Raw genomic sequence first — 18518 nt, 5'->3', positions numbered from 1 at the left:
ACAAAGCATTGGAGAGCCTTATACATTTTTAGTGAGTACATAAGATGGTAAAATCACTTTGGAAAATGACTTGATATTATTTCCTAAAGTTTTTAAACCTTTTGACCCAGAAAACCCATTCCTGTGATAATACTGAAAACAAAAGTCTTACTCATGCATAGCAGAAGACATCTATGAAAATGTTTATAGCAGTGTTATAATGAGTACTATGATGAATGTTATAATGAAAGCCTGGAAACAGCCTTAAGTCTGTCATCACGGGAGTAGATGAATAATCTGTGGAATAGTCACACAGTAATATTATCCAGGGTCAATGCTACAAAGTTGGATGGATCTTTAGTGCCATAATGCTAAAGAATAAAAGTAACTTTCAAAAATTACTCACTACTTGATTCTTTTAAGTGTGCATGTGTGTGTTTTGCTTAACATTTAGGAATATGAATAGATGGTGCTCTCTATAAAAAGGAGAGCATGAGAATTATAAATACAAGATTCCTATTGATATTTATACTTTGTTAGTGGAAGTAGAGATCTGAGCTGATGGGAGAAACTTGCACTGAGGTGTAAGTTTGTTAAGGTTCCAGTTTGGTTTTCCATTTTGGGTTATCATAAATTAGTTATATCATTGAAAATAGCCAAGTAAAGTTTAAATATAATTGGAGTAAATAGAAAGGACACTCACCTAATATAGCACAGGAATCAGTGAAGGCTTTAAATCATAAATATATTCTGGGATCAATTTCATAGGATTGTAATAAAATGTTAGTACTTTATGTGCTATTTTTGGATATAGGCTCTGGCATAATCAAAGCTTAGAATTACTATTTATTCTGGTAAATTTTCTAAACTTTCTTGTATTCAGTTATTTTATAGATAGTGGTTGCCTATTATCAAAGGGAATGATGATAGTATCTAACTCATAGGGTTATTTTTTTAAATGATTGATTGATTTATTTTAGAGGGAGTGATAGAGCACCGTGGAAGGCCAGAGGGAATGGAAGAGAGAGAGCATCTCAAGCAGACTCCCCATTGAGCATGAAGCCTGACACAGGGCTCAATCTCATGACCCTGAGGTCATGACCTGAGTCAAAACCAAGAGTCAGACACTTAACTGACAAAGCCACTCACACATCCCAAACTCATAAAGCTATTATAAGGATTATATAAGTGAATACTCATGTACTTGGTAATGCTCACATTAAGCCAAAACATAGTAAATGATCAAAAATGATTTTTGTGTGTTCACATATGTAATTTCATTTAAGCCTCATAATAAACCTGTAAGGTTATCCTTACTTTATTTATGACATTCATGCTGGTTAAGAGACTTTTATAAGTCTTCTTCTTTTTTTAATACATTGAGGATTGCTATGTCTTTTTTTTTTTTTTTTCCTGTGAAACTTAGTCCCAAGTCTTCTTGATTTAGAATTTGAACTCAGGTCTATCAGACTTCAATATATCTCCTGTGCTTCATCTATATTTCCTAACATATTAATTTTTGATGACCATCAGAACTGATAAGGGTAGAAAAGGCTAAGGTTGCTTTCAAGTGTCTTTAATTTAAATGTAAGATAATGTATATATATATACACACATATCTTATACTTTATTATTGAATATGCTGGGGTCACACTGAACAGATTTTACATGGTTGTACCATTTAATGTAGGAGTGAGTTATACTTGATCCAGGGAAGCTCAACCTAGAGAAGCAAAATATTTCATTAATAGGAGGTAGGGCAGGATTTTTAAGATTTTGCTTAAATTCTCAGTACTTTTGATTATAAGCCATGCTGCTTGAGAACACTTTCCAAGTATTTGCAATTGGCTGAGTCTTCTCCCCATACCCTGCTGAGTTCTGAGAATCATGAATCAATAGTCAATTGTTCACAGTAATCAAATTCTACCTGAAAATGTTGTAAAATACAACTAGATGTGAAATGCCATATCTTGTAGAATGGAGCCATTTTCAGATTTAATCTTTTTATTACCTACCAAACTGGGAGCACACACACATAGATACACACATCTTTACTCAGAGCAACAGAAGTCAACATTTTCCCAGTCAACAGACTTCACTTTCAACAACCAACAGAATAAAATGCCAACTTCACTAAGTCCCTTGAGCACCAAGATGAGTTTTTATAGAACACTGTGATGGAATTTTAAAAATTAGTATGAAAATAATCACTACAATGGAATAAACAAAAACAGATTTGTTTCTTTAAGAGACAAAATGATTTGGGGATCTAGAATTTCTTTGATTCAACCTAAGTGGATGAATGGCATTCCTGATGGGATGGTTCTGGATTAGGCATGCCATTTGGATTAAAATGCATATGTTGTATTTGGTGTCTCCTTGATTATCAAAAATCAGTTGTTTCTAGATGTGAGCTTTCTTTCTTTCTTTTTTTTTTTTTTAGATGTGAGCTTTCATAGGAGAATTGCATCCTATGGGAACATTCAAAGAGGGAAAGGGCTGTGCATATTGGCCCCTAATGATGAACTATAGAATTCTTCCTTCCAATTCCCTCATCTTACAAAAGAAGATAGAGGAACACAGAAAATTGTCAAAATTCCTGGATCCACTGGGGCTGAATCAGATCTGCTGATTCTGAATCCAGTGGCTCTTCCATTTTACCAGAGTGGTAGTGAAGATTCTGTATGTTCATTGTCTTCTGGCCTTTGTGGTTACTGTCTATGCGGCCACTCCTCTCACTTCCTGACAATTGTTCCACCTGGAAGAAATTGTCTGATGATCCAGTTGGCAGATTTGGGCCTTTGTTCCTGACCACCCCTCATCCACCCTCTGTGGCATCTTTAGCATCTCTCTCTTTACTGAGTTATTGCTGTAATCACAATGTATGTTTAGTGCTTTTTCCTTCAGTAAAGATCTTCCATAGGCTCTATTTCCTGCATGAAGACAGCAGAACTTCCCTTCCTCATTCTTTCAGCTGTTAAGATTTCCTCTTCCTATAGTTGCTATTCAGATGTTTGCCACTATTTTTGTTTGTTTGTCTCAGTTTTATTTATTTGTCAGTTTGTTCTCTAGATTTCAGACTTATGTCAGAGGTGATTCTATTTTTTTCCGATGGTGCTTTTGCCTCAAGACTTTTCTCCCCTGAGCTGGAACAGGAGTCTGGGATTACCCATCACCCACTGTGGCCTCCTGCATTGCAAACATGATGCTATTACTTGCACAGAAGATTCCCTTGCAGTCTCTCTTGGGCCACATGTGCCTGAACTTCCTCCACCGCATGAGGTGGATTAGGGGAAGGGTACTGGGTTACACATGGAATAAAGCATCTCAGACTCCAGGTTTTGTGTGGGGTAGTATATCAATGTGCAGTAGGCTGTGGAGGGGTTTTGAGGGGTGATGACCTCAAGGCATGCTGAGTCAGAAGTCAGGTAAACAATCTGAAGGAATTATTAACTCACATGAATCTAAAAGGGAGAGTAGAGGTTAAAAGGCAACCGGGTAGAAACTTGGCATGCTACCAGAGGGTGAGAGTTTGAAATTTACCAATGGAAAACATCCTGAGAAATCCAGGAGACTGGGACAGCCCTAGTGGCTCAGCGGTTTAGCGCTGCCTTCAGCCCAGGGCCTGATCCTGGAGACCCCGGATCAAGTCCCAAGTCAGGCTCCCTGCATGGAGCCTGCTTCTCCCTCTGCTTGTGTCTCTGCCTCTCTCTTGTCTCTCTGTGTCTCTCATGAATAAATAAATAAAATCTTAAAAAAAAAAAAAAGGAAAAGAAATCCAGGAGACTGAGGGATTTCCTGCTGTTGTTTATTTTAGAGATCCTGAAGTCCTATGTGGAACAGGGGAGGGTCTTTGAGGCTCTGGCAAGATCTGATGGCTACCTTACTTCTCTCAGTTCTTCCGTATCAAAGTAATTTCAGATTGGACCAGCCCGAGCTCCCAGGCTTATGCTTTGTTTCTTGATTTTTTTGTTTTGTTTTGTCTCCTTTTTTTTTTTTTTGTTGTTGTTGTTTGTTCTTTTTCTTTAAAAGTGAGTCACCAAATGGGAGAAGAAACATAAATGTTTAAAGAGATAAAGTATGAATTTCATAATTTCTTTGCTCCTCCCACCCCATAGCCTTTTTTTAGTTATGTCATGTCTTCTTACCCTGGGGGTAAATAATTGCTATTCTGTGAGAAGTCTTCAGGGTCTCACAGAGTTCTTTCTCAAAGAGAAAGCGAGTTTCCAACAATACTCTCAGGAGGACTATGCAACATGTCTCTGGCAATGATAAAAATTAACAACAGCAACAAAACCTGTCTCTTTCTTCCCTGCTCCTTACCCAGGTCTCCTGAAACAAATCCCTTATCAATACTATTGCTAAGCCTGGTAGACCCTTCCATATCCTCATCCAGATACTGCATCTTTGTGAGTTTGCACTGAACTAGCACAGTGCCTGGCACATAGTAGGGATTTAATAAATGAAGAGACTCTCTCTCCCCTTGGCTTTCAGAACATGAAAACTATGCTAGGTCTTTTTTCATTTGTCAAATTTCCCCTTTACTGTCTGTCTTTTTCCTCCTGTCTCCATATTTAGGACTTCTTTCACATCCACCTTCACTACTTATGAGACAGGGCAGTCTTGCTCATTTCTCTTCCTAGGCAAGGCGACTACATTTCCAAGCTTTCACTGAAACTGACTTAGGGATAGACATATAACTAGGTTCTGCCAATAGATTATGTGTGTGGGCTCCTTTCACTCCTAGCTATCAATTCCTGGCTTGATGATCCTCTTTACTCTCTTCCTTCTACATGAATGACCTTACAGGACAAGTGTTAAAGATGGGACTGTCACATGCTGGGAGGAGCCTGGATCCCTGAGTCTTTCCCTGGAAAACAGTTACTTAGAAGTACTACCCAACCAATGGTGGCTCTGTAACTTGAGTGAGAAATAAAATTTTATTGTGTCAAGAGGGTGAATTTGGAGGTGGTTTGTTCTTAGCTTCTTCAAGTTTAGACAAGTTACTTACCTGTGAACCTAAATTTCTTAAACAAATGATGGAGGCACACAAATCCTCTATATACTGTTGTAGTAAGGATTATAAGAGGGAATACCTGCATCAGGCAAGAGCAATGGTTTTCAAGCACCAATAATAGGGTCTTAGATGGGGCAAGGGTACTGGTGTTTTCTGGGATCCACAATGGGCTGTCCATTATGTTGGGTCCTTCGCATGTTTGTTCAGTGATTTTTCACAATGACCCCAGGAGATGGAGCTTGTTATCCTGATTTTACTAAAAGGAAATCTGAGCTTTGAGAAATAAAGAAACTTGCCCAACTCACATAGCCAAAAAGTGTTGCAGGCACGATTCAAACCTAGCCATGGTTTATCTCTGTAGCTCCAAGCTCTGTGCCCTTAATATGAAATGAAGTACTTCACCTAGTGGTGGCTATTTTATGGCACTGGTCCTTGGGTTTTTCCTGTTTATACACACCCTCAAGCTGTATTTTCAATGACCACATCAACAAGAGTGGTCCTCACAGCTGTGTCTTTCATTCCCATGCTCTTTCCCAGTCCATAGGCTTCTCTGCTGGTTTCCAGCTGGGCATATACACCTGGGTGCCCATTCAGTGCCTCCAACTCAACATATCCAAAGGAATCTTATCAGCCTTTCTATTCCCTTTCATTTTCTATTTCTTTCTTTTTTTTTTTTTTTTTTCAGATTCTCAGACTCAAAACTTTAAAGGCCTCTGATGTTTTGCACTGTCTTTCTTTAATTATTCCCTAAGTTCTATTGTCTCTGACCTGGCAACTTTTTTCCTTTCTTGTTCCAGAAGCTCCAATAGAGTAAAGAGCATTTTAAACTCAACTTAGACTACTGTAGTAGCCTCACAGCTAGTACTAGTCTCTTCATTCCTGACCCTTCTCCCGCCTTAACAACACATATACTGTTATCTAAGAATCAACTTACCATTCTACCTTCACAGTGTACTAAGTAAGTGCCATGCCCATTACATTGCAGATAATACCAAGAACTGAAGATGTTTCAGGAGGACTTGGGCCCTTGAGCTCTGGAGGGGGTTTAACTGCATTGTGCCACTCAATTAGTTGTAAACCAAAGAGCCAAAGAAGTATGGAGAAACATCTTCAGGTGGGAAAGCTGTTCTCAAACAGGTAGACAGTCAGCTGATATGGCCAGTCTGACAGGTTCAGCTTGAAGAAAGCAGATCGTACGAGGGAATGAGATGGAGGTATAATGTAGGGGTTGAAGTTAGCATTCATGATTCAGTTCTGAGGTTGGGTTGTCATTTTATTTTATTTTAATTTTTTGTAAAGATTTTATTTATTTATTCATGAGAGGCAGAGAGAAAGAGGCAGAGACACAGGCAGAGGGAGAAGCAGGCTCCATGTAAGGAGCCTGACATGGGACTCCATCCCAGGTCCCCAGGATCAGGCCCTGGGCTGAAGGTGGCGGCAGTAAACTGCAGAGCCATCTAGGCTGCCCCTGGGTTATCATTTTAAAAGAAAAGCCAGTGATCTCTCTTAAATGTGAAATCTTGCTGCAGATTCTTCAGTGCATCTGCCATCAAAGGGAGGAATCTCATATCTTAATACCCTAGGCCCTCTATGCTTTGAATCTCACTGCCTCTAATCCCTGGCCCCATCATATACGTCCTGCCCTATCACTAACCCTATATTTCAGTCATACTATACTCCTGCAGCTTCTTGAACACAGTTTGCTGTTTATAATTTATTTATTCATTGCTTCACTCACTTAGTCATGAGAAGTAGATTGGCATCTAAGCCAAGAGCACTGACTCTCCAGTTAGACCACCTGATTTAATTCCAGTTCTGCTACTACCACTCTCAAACTTGAGCTAGTTACTTATCATCTCTATGCTTTAATGTCCTTATCTATAAAATGAGGGTTACCTTAGTATCTATCTCCTCATGAAGCTAAGAGAAATAATTGAGATAACAATTTGTAAAATCCTTAGAACATTGTCCAGCACGTGGTAGACATTTAGTAAATGTCAACTGAACAGTAGGCATTCAGTAAATGTCAACCAAATACTGTGTAAAGTACAGCATGTACAGTAGAGAACAAAACAGACATGATCCTAACTCTCAGGATCTCACAGTCCAATGATGGATATGGGTATTAAAAATAACCTATGTTGAAACTAACATTAAAAAGCATGTTTAGTACATGGCTAAAAACGTATTGTCATATGAGAGAAATAAAAGGGGTGCTACTTTAGAAGCGGGGCAGACAGAGCAAGCTTCCTGTGGAAATTACATTTAAGGTCAAGTGTGAAGAATAAGGAATCCATCATGTGAGAGGAGGTAGGAACATTTTTTTTTTTTTTTTTTTAGTGGAGGATCAACAGGTGTGTAGGCTAGGGCTACAGGTAAATGTGCATGTGGAGGAACTAGAAGTAGACAGTAGAAAGCAAGGAGGGAAATAAGGTGAAGGGTTTCTTTCCACATGATTTCCCATTTCTCTGTAATGACCCCTCCTAAGTGCTCTCTTGTGCCTCCATACTCATGTAGCATCCTGACTCAAATATAGAACTGCAGGTCATGAATCACCCTAGAATGAATAACTTAGCATCCTTCCTCCCTGGGTGAATTTAGAAGATTCTTCTGTGCATGGCCTCCTAATCCTGGGTTCTGAGCATACCATACCATGATAGTTTTCAATTTTATCTATAATCTTCGATTGATTAATCTCCTTTCTCCACTAGAGAGTAGACTTCCAGAGTCTAATTTAATCCTCAATGCCTACTGACTCCTGGCATATCCATATTTAATAAGAAACAGGATTATTTCTTAGAAAAAACACACACACACACAGGAGACATGCAGACCTGGTAGGCAAACACTGCCATTTTCTGAGTCTGGTTCTGTTGCTGTGTGGTAGAAAAGTAGAGCTCATCTCTTCAAGTTTCAGACTCTTTACTAGATAGAATGAAAGGCAAACTATGTTCCCTGTGCTTTTTCTCTCTAATCAAGCATCATATAATTTTATGAAAATCAAAGAATGCCATTAAAATGCAAAATGCCACTTATAGAGTTTGCATTTTTGAGTTCACACTGCAAGCTGGAGGCAGAGCTGGCATGAGCATCTGAGCCCTCACACTCCCGAGTCTGAGCCACTTCCCTGTCTGGCCCCTAGCCTCTCACCAGCTTGTGCGATACAGCGACATTTTAAAATGTCAGATTAAATTCTTGAAGTGTTTTGAAATAATTTTTCTAAACATTAACAAGATAGTTCAAGTTCCAGGGCATCAGAGTTACATATTAAATTAACTTGTAATTTCCTCACTTATTAATATTTATTTATATTTATTTTTTAAGTGCTCTCTAACTGCTGGGCATTGAGCTCACTACAGGGAATAAAGTGAAGAGTAAGGTAATCAGGCTCTTCATTTCCTTACTTCTGAGGAGTTTTGAGCATGAGGTTTGTGAAGCCTACAAAAACAAGTAACATTCACGGTGTGACACTCACCATAGTGAGTATTCTCTAGAGTTCTCATGGGAGTGGGAGGCACCTTATTATAGGAATAAAGGAGGGGCTTCTGAAAAGTGGGCTCGGTAAGTAAGAATGGGCATCTACTGCACTTTTTTTTAAAGATTTTATTTATTTATACATGAAAGATACACAGAGAGAGGAGAGACATAGGCAGAGGGAGAAGCAGGCTCCCTGTGGGGACCCTGAGGTGGGACTTGATCCCAGGACCCTGGGGTTACCACCTGAACCAAAGGCAGAGGCTCAACCATTGAGCCACCCAGGTGCTCCCTACTGCATTCAGTTTTTATAGCTAAAAGTGTAAGACTTTTCCCAAATTTATCATTTCTGCCTAGAAGAAAGTTCTAAAGATAGTGATTTTGCTCAATACCTCTCCTCTTGGAATTTCAGATTCAATTCAGACACACATGTAAGAGTTAAATAAGGGTGAGAATATCAGCTTTAATATTGGTTGATATGGACTGGAGAATGAGACTTGAACCTGCTGCCCAATTCTGACTTTGGGCACCTTTCTCCTAAATCTTAGAGGTGGGGTCCACTTGTGGGAAGAGTGGATTTGTAGACCAGATGTCTGTCCAGTGTGCTGCATGGAAGTCATCTCCATGCCTTAAAGAAGCTGAAAGTGGGCACAGAAGTGAGCCTCCTGATTTTTCTTGAGATGGCATCCTTGGTCCCTTATTAAAGTGTGTTTCTCATATGGATGGAGGGGTGGAGAAAAGAAGGCCTCTATACTGTGGGCACACTAGGCAAAAAGAGAGTCTAGAAGGGGGTTCACTGGGTATTCTTGCTCTTCCATCCCAATCTTGGCTGTAAGACAAGTCATTCCTCATCTGATAGGGAAGACAAAGTGAAAGGCAGAAAGAAAGCAGGATGTTTCTACTTGATAACTGCAAGAGGACTCATGCCTCTACCTGTGAGATGGCAGGAACACAGTGAGAGGGAGATTGTGAGTCTCCCAAGCAGACATATTATGCTCTGAAGATATTTAAATAAAACTATTCACTTGAGATAAGGGTCACTCATTGCACTGTCTTCATTCATTCATTTACTAGAAGATTAAAGCATGTAAGTCCTGTTGTAGACACAGGGAATAAAAAGATGAATAAGATATAGCCCACACTTCAAGTTATTCACATACAATGGGAGAAGAATAGACACTGATTTTGTTTTTTACAGTTAAAGATCTTTGGGGAGAAGTTAACGTGGCCTTTTGCAAAAAAAGTAATCCAAAAGGGATAGAGGATGTACACAATCCTCCACCCTCATCCTAAAAGTAGATTAGTTTCAGGGGAGATAGCATAGATTATTTGTGAGACTACCTTGGCTCATTCAGCATGACCCTGGCTTTATGGATCACCTTGGGTCTGGCACAGACTTCCCTTCTTCCTCATCTGTGAATGAAGAAAGTAACATTAACTCTTCCAGAATCTTGTTCTAACATAAAATAAAATAGAGCATAAAAAGCACTTGGCAAAGGCCTTGTATATAACATCGCTCACCACATGTGTAACTTAAAAATAAATGAGTAAAATAGAAGGGAAGAGGCTCAGAGTGAGTTCTATTTTCTCTCTTGGTGTAGAAATTTACCATCAAAAGCTGGCACTTGACCTAAACATCTGTGTCTCCCCCCATATTTGTCATGCTAACAATGTGCCCTTCCCCTATAATGATAAATAAAAGTTTTGATGGACTTGTATTTAGGGATAGGAAGGTAGGTGAGCTGAGGCTGTAGCATCATCTCCTGCAGTGAGTTTTGGGGAAATTTGATCCAGAGCAATGGCAAAATGGAGGCCCACATCTTCTCTTTTTGTTCAGTAATTACGTCTTAATTTAGTAAAGATCACAACATTGCATTGATTTCATCTGACTTGTTCAGATTGTAGATTTGATAACAGTAATTTCCTTGCTCATTTTTCATTGTTTTGATTAATAATTAAATCTTTACATCAAGAATTTGTAATGTAATAGTCACTAATTCCATGTGATTCCTATTACATGAAATGCATTCACTTTTATTTTTTCTAGTTCAAAGCAAACCCCTTTTTTGAAATTTTTTTTTCCTTTTCTTCTCTGAGGTAAATTTTCATCTTTTTGGATTCTATTGCCTTCCCAATTTGTACTCATTCTAAATGATTTAAAGGGTTGGAAAGTAAAATATAATTGGATTTGAAACCAACACAATTTTAATAAAGGTTCATCAAAAATGTAAATTAACATAAATGTAAAAAATCAAAAGATGAAAATTATTTTTATTTTTCAGTTTTCTTGTAAAATATGCAAAATAAGTTAAAAGTTAAAAATTCAAATTATATTAATGTCAAAATATCAAAAAATGCATTTAAATTATTTAAATAAAGCTGAAATATTTTATTTGATTGTTTGCAAATTTAATTAAATCTTACTCATTTTTTAGCAGTAATACAATTTATGATTCTAGTATGCAATGTCCATCTAGTTACCCATGTAAAGAATCTGCATCATGCTGCATGTCCATTATGCCCATGATACTAACATATGAAACTCCCAGAGCAATATGAATTATTCAAAATAGGAAAATGTTCCTTAACTGTCCTGGGGAACTGATGTTAATACCTCTCATGAGATAGCTCAAATCTATCTTTGAAATTATGAGATGTAATATGAACTCAAAGTAAGAAAATGGATGCCTTACACTATTTTACCATGCACAAGCCTATTGCATTTGTACTATTTGCATGGAAAGATTTCACAAATTATTAATTTGTCTGCTCTGTCACCTGAGTTGTTCCTGCTGCTCAAATCCAACAACCTCTCTATCTCTGACGTTGGCATCAGGCCACTTGTAAACCTTAATGGTATTTGAATGCATTTTATCTTTTGTTTTGAGCACCTGGGATAAAGGATTTATTTTTTTCCAGGGGCTGGAGCACTCAGAGAAGTGGAGATTCAGGTATAGGGATCATGCTGCACCAGAGCTGACAAATGGATGCCAAAAGCAAAGGTGATAGTGTATTATTCAATAAATGCATTTCCTATTGTATTTGTAATAGAAGATCCCTCTAAAGCCTGGGGCTCAGGATGGAGGCCTTGTTGCTTAGACCTAAGGGTGGTACCATATAGAGTCAGGTTGGATGGTGGCCACACTTACTATGAAGTAAGTGTTCATCTTCAATTTCATCTTTAAGGAAGGAAGGAAGGAAGGAAGGAAGGAAGGAAGGAAGGAAGGAAGGAAGAAAAACTGTAGGAAGCCAACTTGTTTTGAGAAATGGCTCCAGTGATATTGGATATGAATATCAAAATAGCTTTCTGACCCCACTTAACTGAGATTTCTGGTTAAAATAATGCCACAGAAGCTACACACACACACACACACACACACACACACACACACACACAGCAGGATTTACAGCATTGTCTTGACTGAACAGATTGTACTCTACTGCATAGAAGGCAGGAGAAAGAATGAAAGAAAGAAAAAAGGAAAAAATAAAAGGTGGGAGAACTATACTTCATTCCTTTGCACCTCACCTAAGTAGAACATAAAAGTACCTGCAAAAAGCCCATCCAAACTGATCACTAACAACTTCCCTGTGGAGACTGCCTGAGTCAGCCGTTTCTCAGAATCACCATATTTTAGAGACCTTCAGATTTTCAGGATGATTTACCAGGTCATTAAGGTAATGCTTAGAATTGCTAAATAATGAAGATTGCTTGCCTTCTGCCACTGAGAACTATTCAGGCAGATTTTCCAGGCTGTTCCTGGAAAAGACACTAGACTGGAAATCGGGGACTCAAGGCTCCTGAGTCTTTCATTTAGGACGGCAGTCCAGGTGCCTCGCAGCCAGAGGGGCCACCCCTATCCTGGACGGATGGTCAGTGTTCAATCAGAGAGGACACCTGGCCATAACCATTTTACTCATTTATCACTGAAAAATATTTACTAAGCACCTTCCATGTATCTAGTGCATTAATTGCTGCCAGTGAACAAGCCAGATCCCTGCCTTCATGGAGCTGCCATTCTGTTGTGACAACTGGCAATAAGCAATCACCAGTATAAATTTATAATATGTCAGATAAGAAGGAAAATCAAGAAGGGTCAGGGTGGTAGAATGTGCTGGGCGTCCTTGGCTCCTTGGGTGAATTGTGCAGGAGAGGTCTTCAGGCTAACGAGATATTTAAACAGGGTCCTGCATGGAGTTGAATGGGCAGTTCTTAAACATACCTGGGAAAGAACATTCGGGCAGAGAGAACAGAAAGTAAAAACACACCGACATGCTACGTCAGAGGAACAGCATGTCAGACTGGGGAGGCAGAGGCAGTGTGAATGAGCAGGGCAGTGGGAAGTAAGGTCTGAGTGATAAGGGGATCCAGGCCAATGTGAAACCTTTGCTTTTGTGGAGTGAGATGGTAATACATCGGAGGCTGACATAATTTATTTTTTGAATGCCTTACTCTGGCTACTCTGTGGAGAGATGCAAGGAAAAGGGGTAGGAGTAGAGAAAACAAAGAAGAGCCTGCTACCCCAGCATTCCAAACAAAAGATGAAAACAGTAAGGACCACTTACTTAGCACTCACCACGGGCTGAAGCCTCGGCATCTTTTAAAGCCCTTTACGTGTATGTTAATTTGTAAGTACTTCCAACAGCTCTGAGAGGTAGACATTAATAACGTATCCATTTTACAGATGAAAAAACTGAGGCATAGAGAGTTTTAAACAGTCCACCCAGGCCACACAAATTGTTGGAGATTGTCAGGTGTTTGGAGGCAAGATGCCTCCTGAAGGCAGAGCCAACAGGCTGTGCTGGTGGAGTATTATCAATTCTTCAATAATCATAATTCCCGTTTATTAAACACAATATGCCAGCCTCAGGCTAAGCTCTTTTGGAGGATTACCTCATGACAATCTGCACAACTACCTGCCAAGTTAGCTGCTTTTGTTCTCCATAGTTTATAATTGTGGAAATCAAGACTTAGAAGGTTTGAATGATGTATCCATGGTCCTGTAGGTGCCTGAAGTCTATCTGCCTCCATTGCCTGAGCTCAGCAGCTGGACTTTCCTGCCTTTCTCCTTGCCCACTCAACTACTCCCTTATTGACCCAGGGCCTTTTGCCCCAATCTATGGTTTCTGGTTCTGTGTTTTCCCTTTAAACTTGACAACACACTTGGCTTTAGATGTTACTACCTGCAAGAAGCTTTCTCCTGCCCTTTCCTTCCTTTTTCAGTTCTTAGCCTGTATTTTTATGTCATATCATTCCATACCGTATATCATAGTTGGTCATAGGTATGGACTGACTTATGCTCCCCTTCATATGTTGAAGCCCTTCCCTCTAGTGTGATAGTACTTGGAGGTGTAGCCTTTGGGAGATAAGGTCATGAAGTGGTTTCCCCATGATGGGGAAAACTGATAGTGGCCTTATAAGAAGAAATGACAGAGATCTCTCTACTGTTGAGGACACAGTGAAAAGGTAGCTGCCTGCAAGCCAGGAAGAGTGTTCTCACTAGAACTCGACCACACTGACATCCTAATCTCAGACTTTTAGTTTCCAGAACCATGATAAAATAAATTTCTGCTGCTTAAGCCGCCCAGTATATGGTATTTTGTTGTGGCAAGCCGAGCAAACTAAAACAATATATATCATATAATATCACATATAACATCATTATAAATGATCTACTGACTGTATAATACTATATTCCATTATCTAGATTTTCTGCTAGCCTATTTGCTGTCTTCTTGTCTGACTGCTCCAACCTTTATCACCAGAAACTTGCTCAATTCTTAGGTCACTGAAAGCATATAGTAATATTTAGTAGGTGCATGAATCAATGACTGAATATAATTTCAATCACCCTGAATAGCTACCATGGTCAATGAAAAGATTCCCCAACCTGGCTCCAGTCTACTTGTTCAGTGTCTCTAGAGAGCTTCCTCTGGGTTCATGGGGTTCCAACCCATTATTATCTTAGTCCAACCAGTGCATTCAGTCCATCAACATTTCCCAAGCTAATCTTAGCGCCCCAGCTACCTCCCCTAGGGATCTTGGGCAAGTCATTTCCCCTCTTTGAGCTTTAGCTGCTTCATCGAGTCTGAGTGTACCTCTGGGCCCCAGAATGTCTGACAAAAGAAGATTCTAAAGATCATCTTCGGAGACAAAAATAGAAGTTGTGAAAACAAGGTTGCATTGGGAAATCTTCCAAGTCAGTAATTCATCCTGGGAATAGAGAAGCAATTCTCTGTGTCCAGAGCTGTGGGTGGTGGGGACAGAGAAGCCTGCCTGATTGTCTCCAGCTGCCAAACCCCAAGTCTGGGAAACTTGTCAAACCCGGAGCTGTGTTTTGTAATCTCCTTTAACAGGCTGCTTGCACAGAGGCGCTGTGGATCGATTAGTGGTGCTAAAGTGCTTGCACCCTTTCCGGAGGGGCAGTGCCCCTGAATATTTAACAAGGCAGGTAATAGTCCTAAATGGGGGTGGAATTGAGTAGGGTGGTTTGGGTCAGCCACGGCCTGGATTATAAAACTGAAAAGAGAGGACAGACAATTTTTATTGATTCAGGGCCAATTTTTTCTTACTTTATTTGCTGCATTAAATCTATGTACTTTGCTCCCAGCGGCTTCCTGTCTGGATAACAGAAAACACTTTCTGTAAGTGGTTAACTTGACAGGCTTTCATTTGTACCTGGGCTGCTAGAAGTCACTTATAACTCCCAACCTGCATGTTTACAATTTTCTCGATATCTAAGATTCATTAGTCCATCCGTCTGACATCTGTCCATCCATCCATCCATCCATCCATCCGTCCGTCCAACCATTTTTCCAATCAGTCATCTTAGATTAAGTTCTTAATATGTGAATGGAAAAATGCTCTTTGCAAAAGAGTTGAGTGAAACTATTTTTGCTCTGAAGATACCCCCAGTCTAATAGAATAGGCATTTAAGGCAGGATACATTGGTGATATAATGTATGATGTGTTATGATGATGCACATGCAGAACCCTCCAGAAACAATGGACACAGCATAGCCTGGCTTTGGATTAGCTATCAAAGTAGCCATTTCATTATATGAATCCTTGAGTTGATCTCTACTCCTTTTATCTCCACACTTGATATTCAAGTGGGCAAATCATTGAATATCTTAGGGATTCTGTTTGGGAAAGTGAGTTGGAAAGACCGAGTTTTAGCAAGTTTACTATGCTGGCTGATATGTCTGCTATTCCCTGGAGTCCTTACACAACTATCTTCTAGGAGGCTAGGCTTTTTCTTGCCTGTGAGATAATGTTTCAGAGTGACTTAGGGACTGACTTTGGAGTCAGGTGGCTTGGATTCAAATTCTAGACCCACTCTGTGGGAAAAGCTTTAGCTTCCATGAACTTACATTTCTTCTCTGTGAAATGGTGCTCATAGCAGAAAAGCCTTCATAGTGTGCCTATAAAAAAGCATTTAATTAATATCATCTATGACTATGGAAAAATATTAGAAGCTCTATAAAAACTATCACACTGGTAAGAAGAGACCAATGGTATATATAAAATACACTAGCCAAAATATGGAATTAGGTTAGTGGTTTTCCACCATGGATAATTTTTCTCCAGAGGAAATATTTAGCAATGCCAGGAGACATTTTTGGTTTTCATAATTCTGGGAGTGGAGTACTAGTGACCTAGTGAGTGGAAGCCAGAAATACTGATAAACATCCTATAATAATATTCAAGGCAGCCTTCACAACAAAGAATAACTTGATCCATAATGTTAAAATTGATGTTGAAAACACTTGGATTAGCTAAGGTGTTTGTTTAGGATGGCAGGAGACATTTTAGCAACAAGAGCTACTTTGATCAAAGCATAGTTGATAATATTTATTCATAGATTCTGTACTTACTTATTTAATAAAAATTAATCACATCCTCCTGACCCTGCCCTGTGTGCTCAGGGTTCTGCACCTGCAGCATGTGAATAGTGACTTGTGGGTCCCTGGGATTAGGAGGAAGGTTGAGCATGACATCTTTGGGTGATTTGTTGGGAAAAAAAATGAAGACCTAGCCTGCAGTCAAAGGAGGTTCCATGAAAGATTGGGAGTGCTGTAGGTGTGCATAATAAAAGGACAGTTAGGATCAGAGATTCTTCTGCCCATCATTATATGGGAGGGCTCATTAGAAGCTTCTGTGACTTGACTTTGCCTCTAGTTTAACCAGCCCTGACTCATCTGCTCATACACACTCTGTAGACACAATGAAATCCCTGCCCTCCCCAAATATCTTAATGTACTATTCTCTCTACTGCAGCACCTTTGCCACCCTTGTCCATCAAATTAGTGTGAAGTAGCTTTTGAGATGTCACTTCCGTGCCATGTTCTCGGACTCCTCAGCAGAAAAAAATCATAACTCTATCTCCCCTCTGCTGTGCCCTGAATAGACATCCAGCATGTTCCTGTAGCCCTATAATATACATTCTGACCTGCTTACTGTTCTTGACCATGCTGTGAGCAACCTAAGGGTAGGGCTCCTGTCCTATGTCATCTTTGTTTCTCAAGTCCCTAACACAGTTCTGGAGTGAACTGGATGCCCTGTAAATATTGGTCAAATGAATTAAAGCTCTTAAAACCATTTTTGCTTCTAAAAATCTTGTGGTTTGCACACTGCAAAGAACCTTGCTGGTATGGGAGACCAGATGAAAAAGAAATGAACTAAAATGGATGTAGCTTTATATTTATGTATCCACTTATTACATAGGAGATTATTTCTCTCATGTGGATGACCTCCAAGGCCCCTGTGGTGGTAGTTAGGTTTGTGTTGGCTTGACAAAATGGTTGCTGGCTACACTCATATAATGACATGTATTAATTCATTCAATTGTTCATTCATTCATTCATTCATTCATTCCTCAGATATTTGTTGACTTATGTTCTGTGCAGGCACTGTGGTGGTAGTTAGGGATATTATGATACAGGACACGGATATGGTTCTTGCCTTCAGAGAACACAGAGTTTCCCCGGGAAGGCTGGTACAAATGGAATTTGATTCTGGATTAAGTGCAGTGAAAGGAAAGTACTGAGAGCTATGATACGGCTTTCTGACTCATCAGCTTTGTTGGACTGTACCACCTTCCCCAGAATTCTCCTTCTGCTGTTTCCAGTTAGGTTTGACTCCAAGGAATATTATCTCAGGAGAATTAGGGAGTGGGAAATAAGCATGCATCATGCCTTTTCTCAGTTAATCAAACACTAGTTTTAATGTTTCTGTGAAGAGGTTTTATCAATGAGATACAAAGTTCTAAATTAGTTAAATTTTTTAGATAATCAAAAGAAAGATTTTACTAGATGAATGTGACTTAGTCAGGTGGAAGACCTTGAAAAAAAGATTGAACATTATTTTTTAAGTTTGTATTTAAATTCCAGTTAGTTAACATACGGTATAATATAAATTTCAGCTGTACAATTTAGTGATCAACACAGACACATGACACCTCGTGCTCATCACATCAAATGCCCTCCTTAATCCCCATCCCCTATTTCAATCCATACCCCCAACTTCTCTCACCTCTGGTAACAATCAGTTCATTATCTAGAGTTAAGAGTCTGTTTCTTGGTTTGTTTCCCTCTTTTTTACCCCATGGTCATTTGTTTTGTTTCTTATATTCCCCAGATGAGTGAAATCATATGGTATTTGTCTTTCTCTGACTTATTTCACTTAGCATGATACTCTCTAGCTCCATCCATGTTGTAGCAAATGGCAAGCTTTCTTTTTTTTGTTTTATTTTTTGTTTGTTTGTTTGCTTTTTTGTTTTTGTTTTTGTTTTTTTGGTTTTTTTTTTGGCAAGCTTTCATTCTTTGTTATGGTTGAGTAATATTCCATTGTGTATGTGTGTACACATTTCTTTATCCATTCATCGAGACTGGGTATTTATTTATTTATTTATTTATTTATTTATTCATGATAGACATAGAGAAAGAGAGAGAGGCAGAGACACAGGAGGATGGAGAAGCAGGCTCCATGCAGGGAGCCCAACGTGGGACTCCATCTGGGTCTCCAGGATCGCACCCTGGGCCAAAG

At 39.3% G+C, this 18518-nt stretch overlaps 1 long non-coding RNA gene across 6 annotated transcripts in view; it reads left to right on the top strand.

Moving 5' to 3' along the window:
* LOC112653764 (uncharacterized) overlaps positions 1–18518 on the top strand; it is a 94830-nt gene that overhangs the window by 28078 nt on the left and 48234 nt on the right. For 3 of the 6 annotated variants that reach the window (XR_007409917.1, XR_007409919.1, XR_003132504.3), the window contains exon 3: positions 11390–11472. The exons of the other annotated variants lie outside the window; for them this stretch is intronic. This is a non-coding gene — a long non-coding RNA (uncharacterized LOC112653764). The remainder of the gene's footprint in view (positions 1–11389; positions 11473–18518) is intronic. 6 annotated transcript variants of the gene reach the window in all.

This window comes from Canis lupus, chromosome 3, assembly GCF_003254725.2.
Source record: "Canis lupus dingo isolate Sandy chromosome 3, ASM325472v2, whole genome shotgun sequence".
Taxonomy (NCBI): domain Eukaryota; kingdom Metazoa; phylum Chordata; class Mammalia; order Carnivora; family Canidae; genus Canis; species Canis lupus.
Note: the sequence above shows the minus strand (reverse complement) of the source record. Positions and strands in the feature narration are given on the sequence as shown.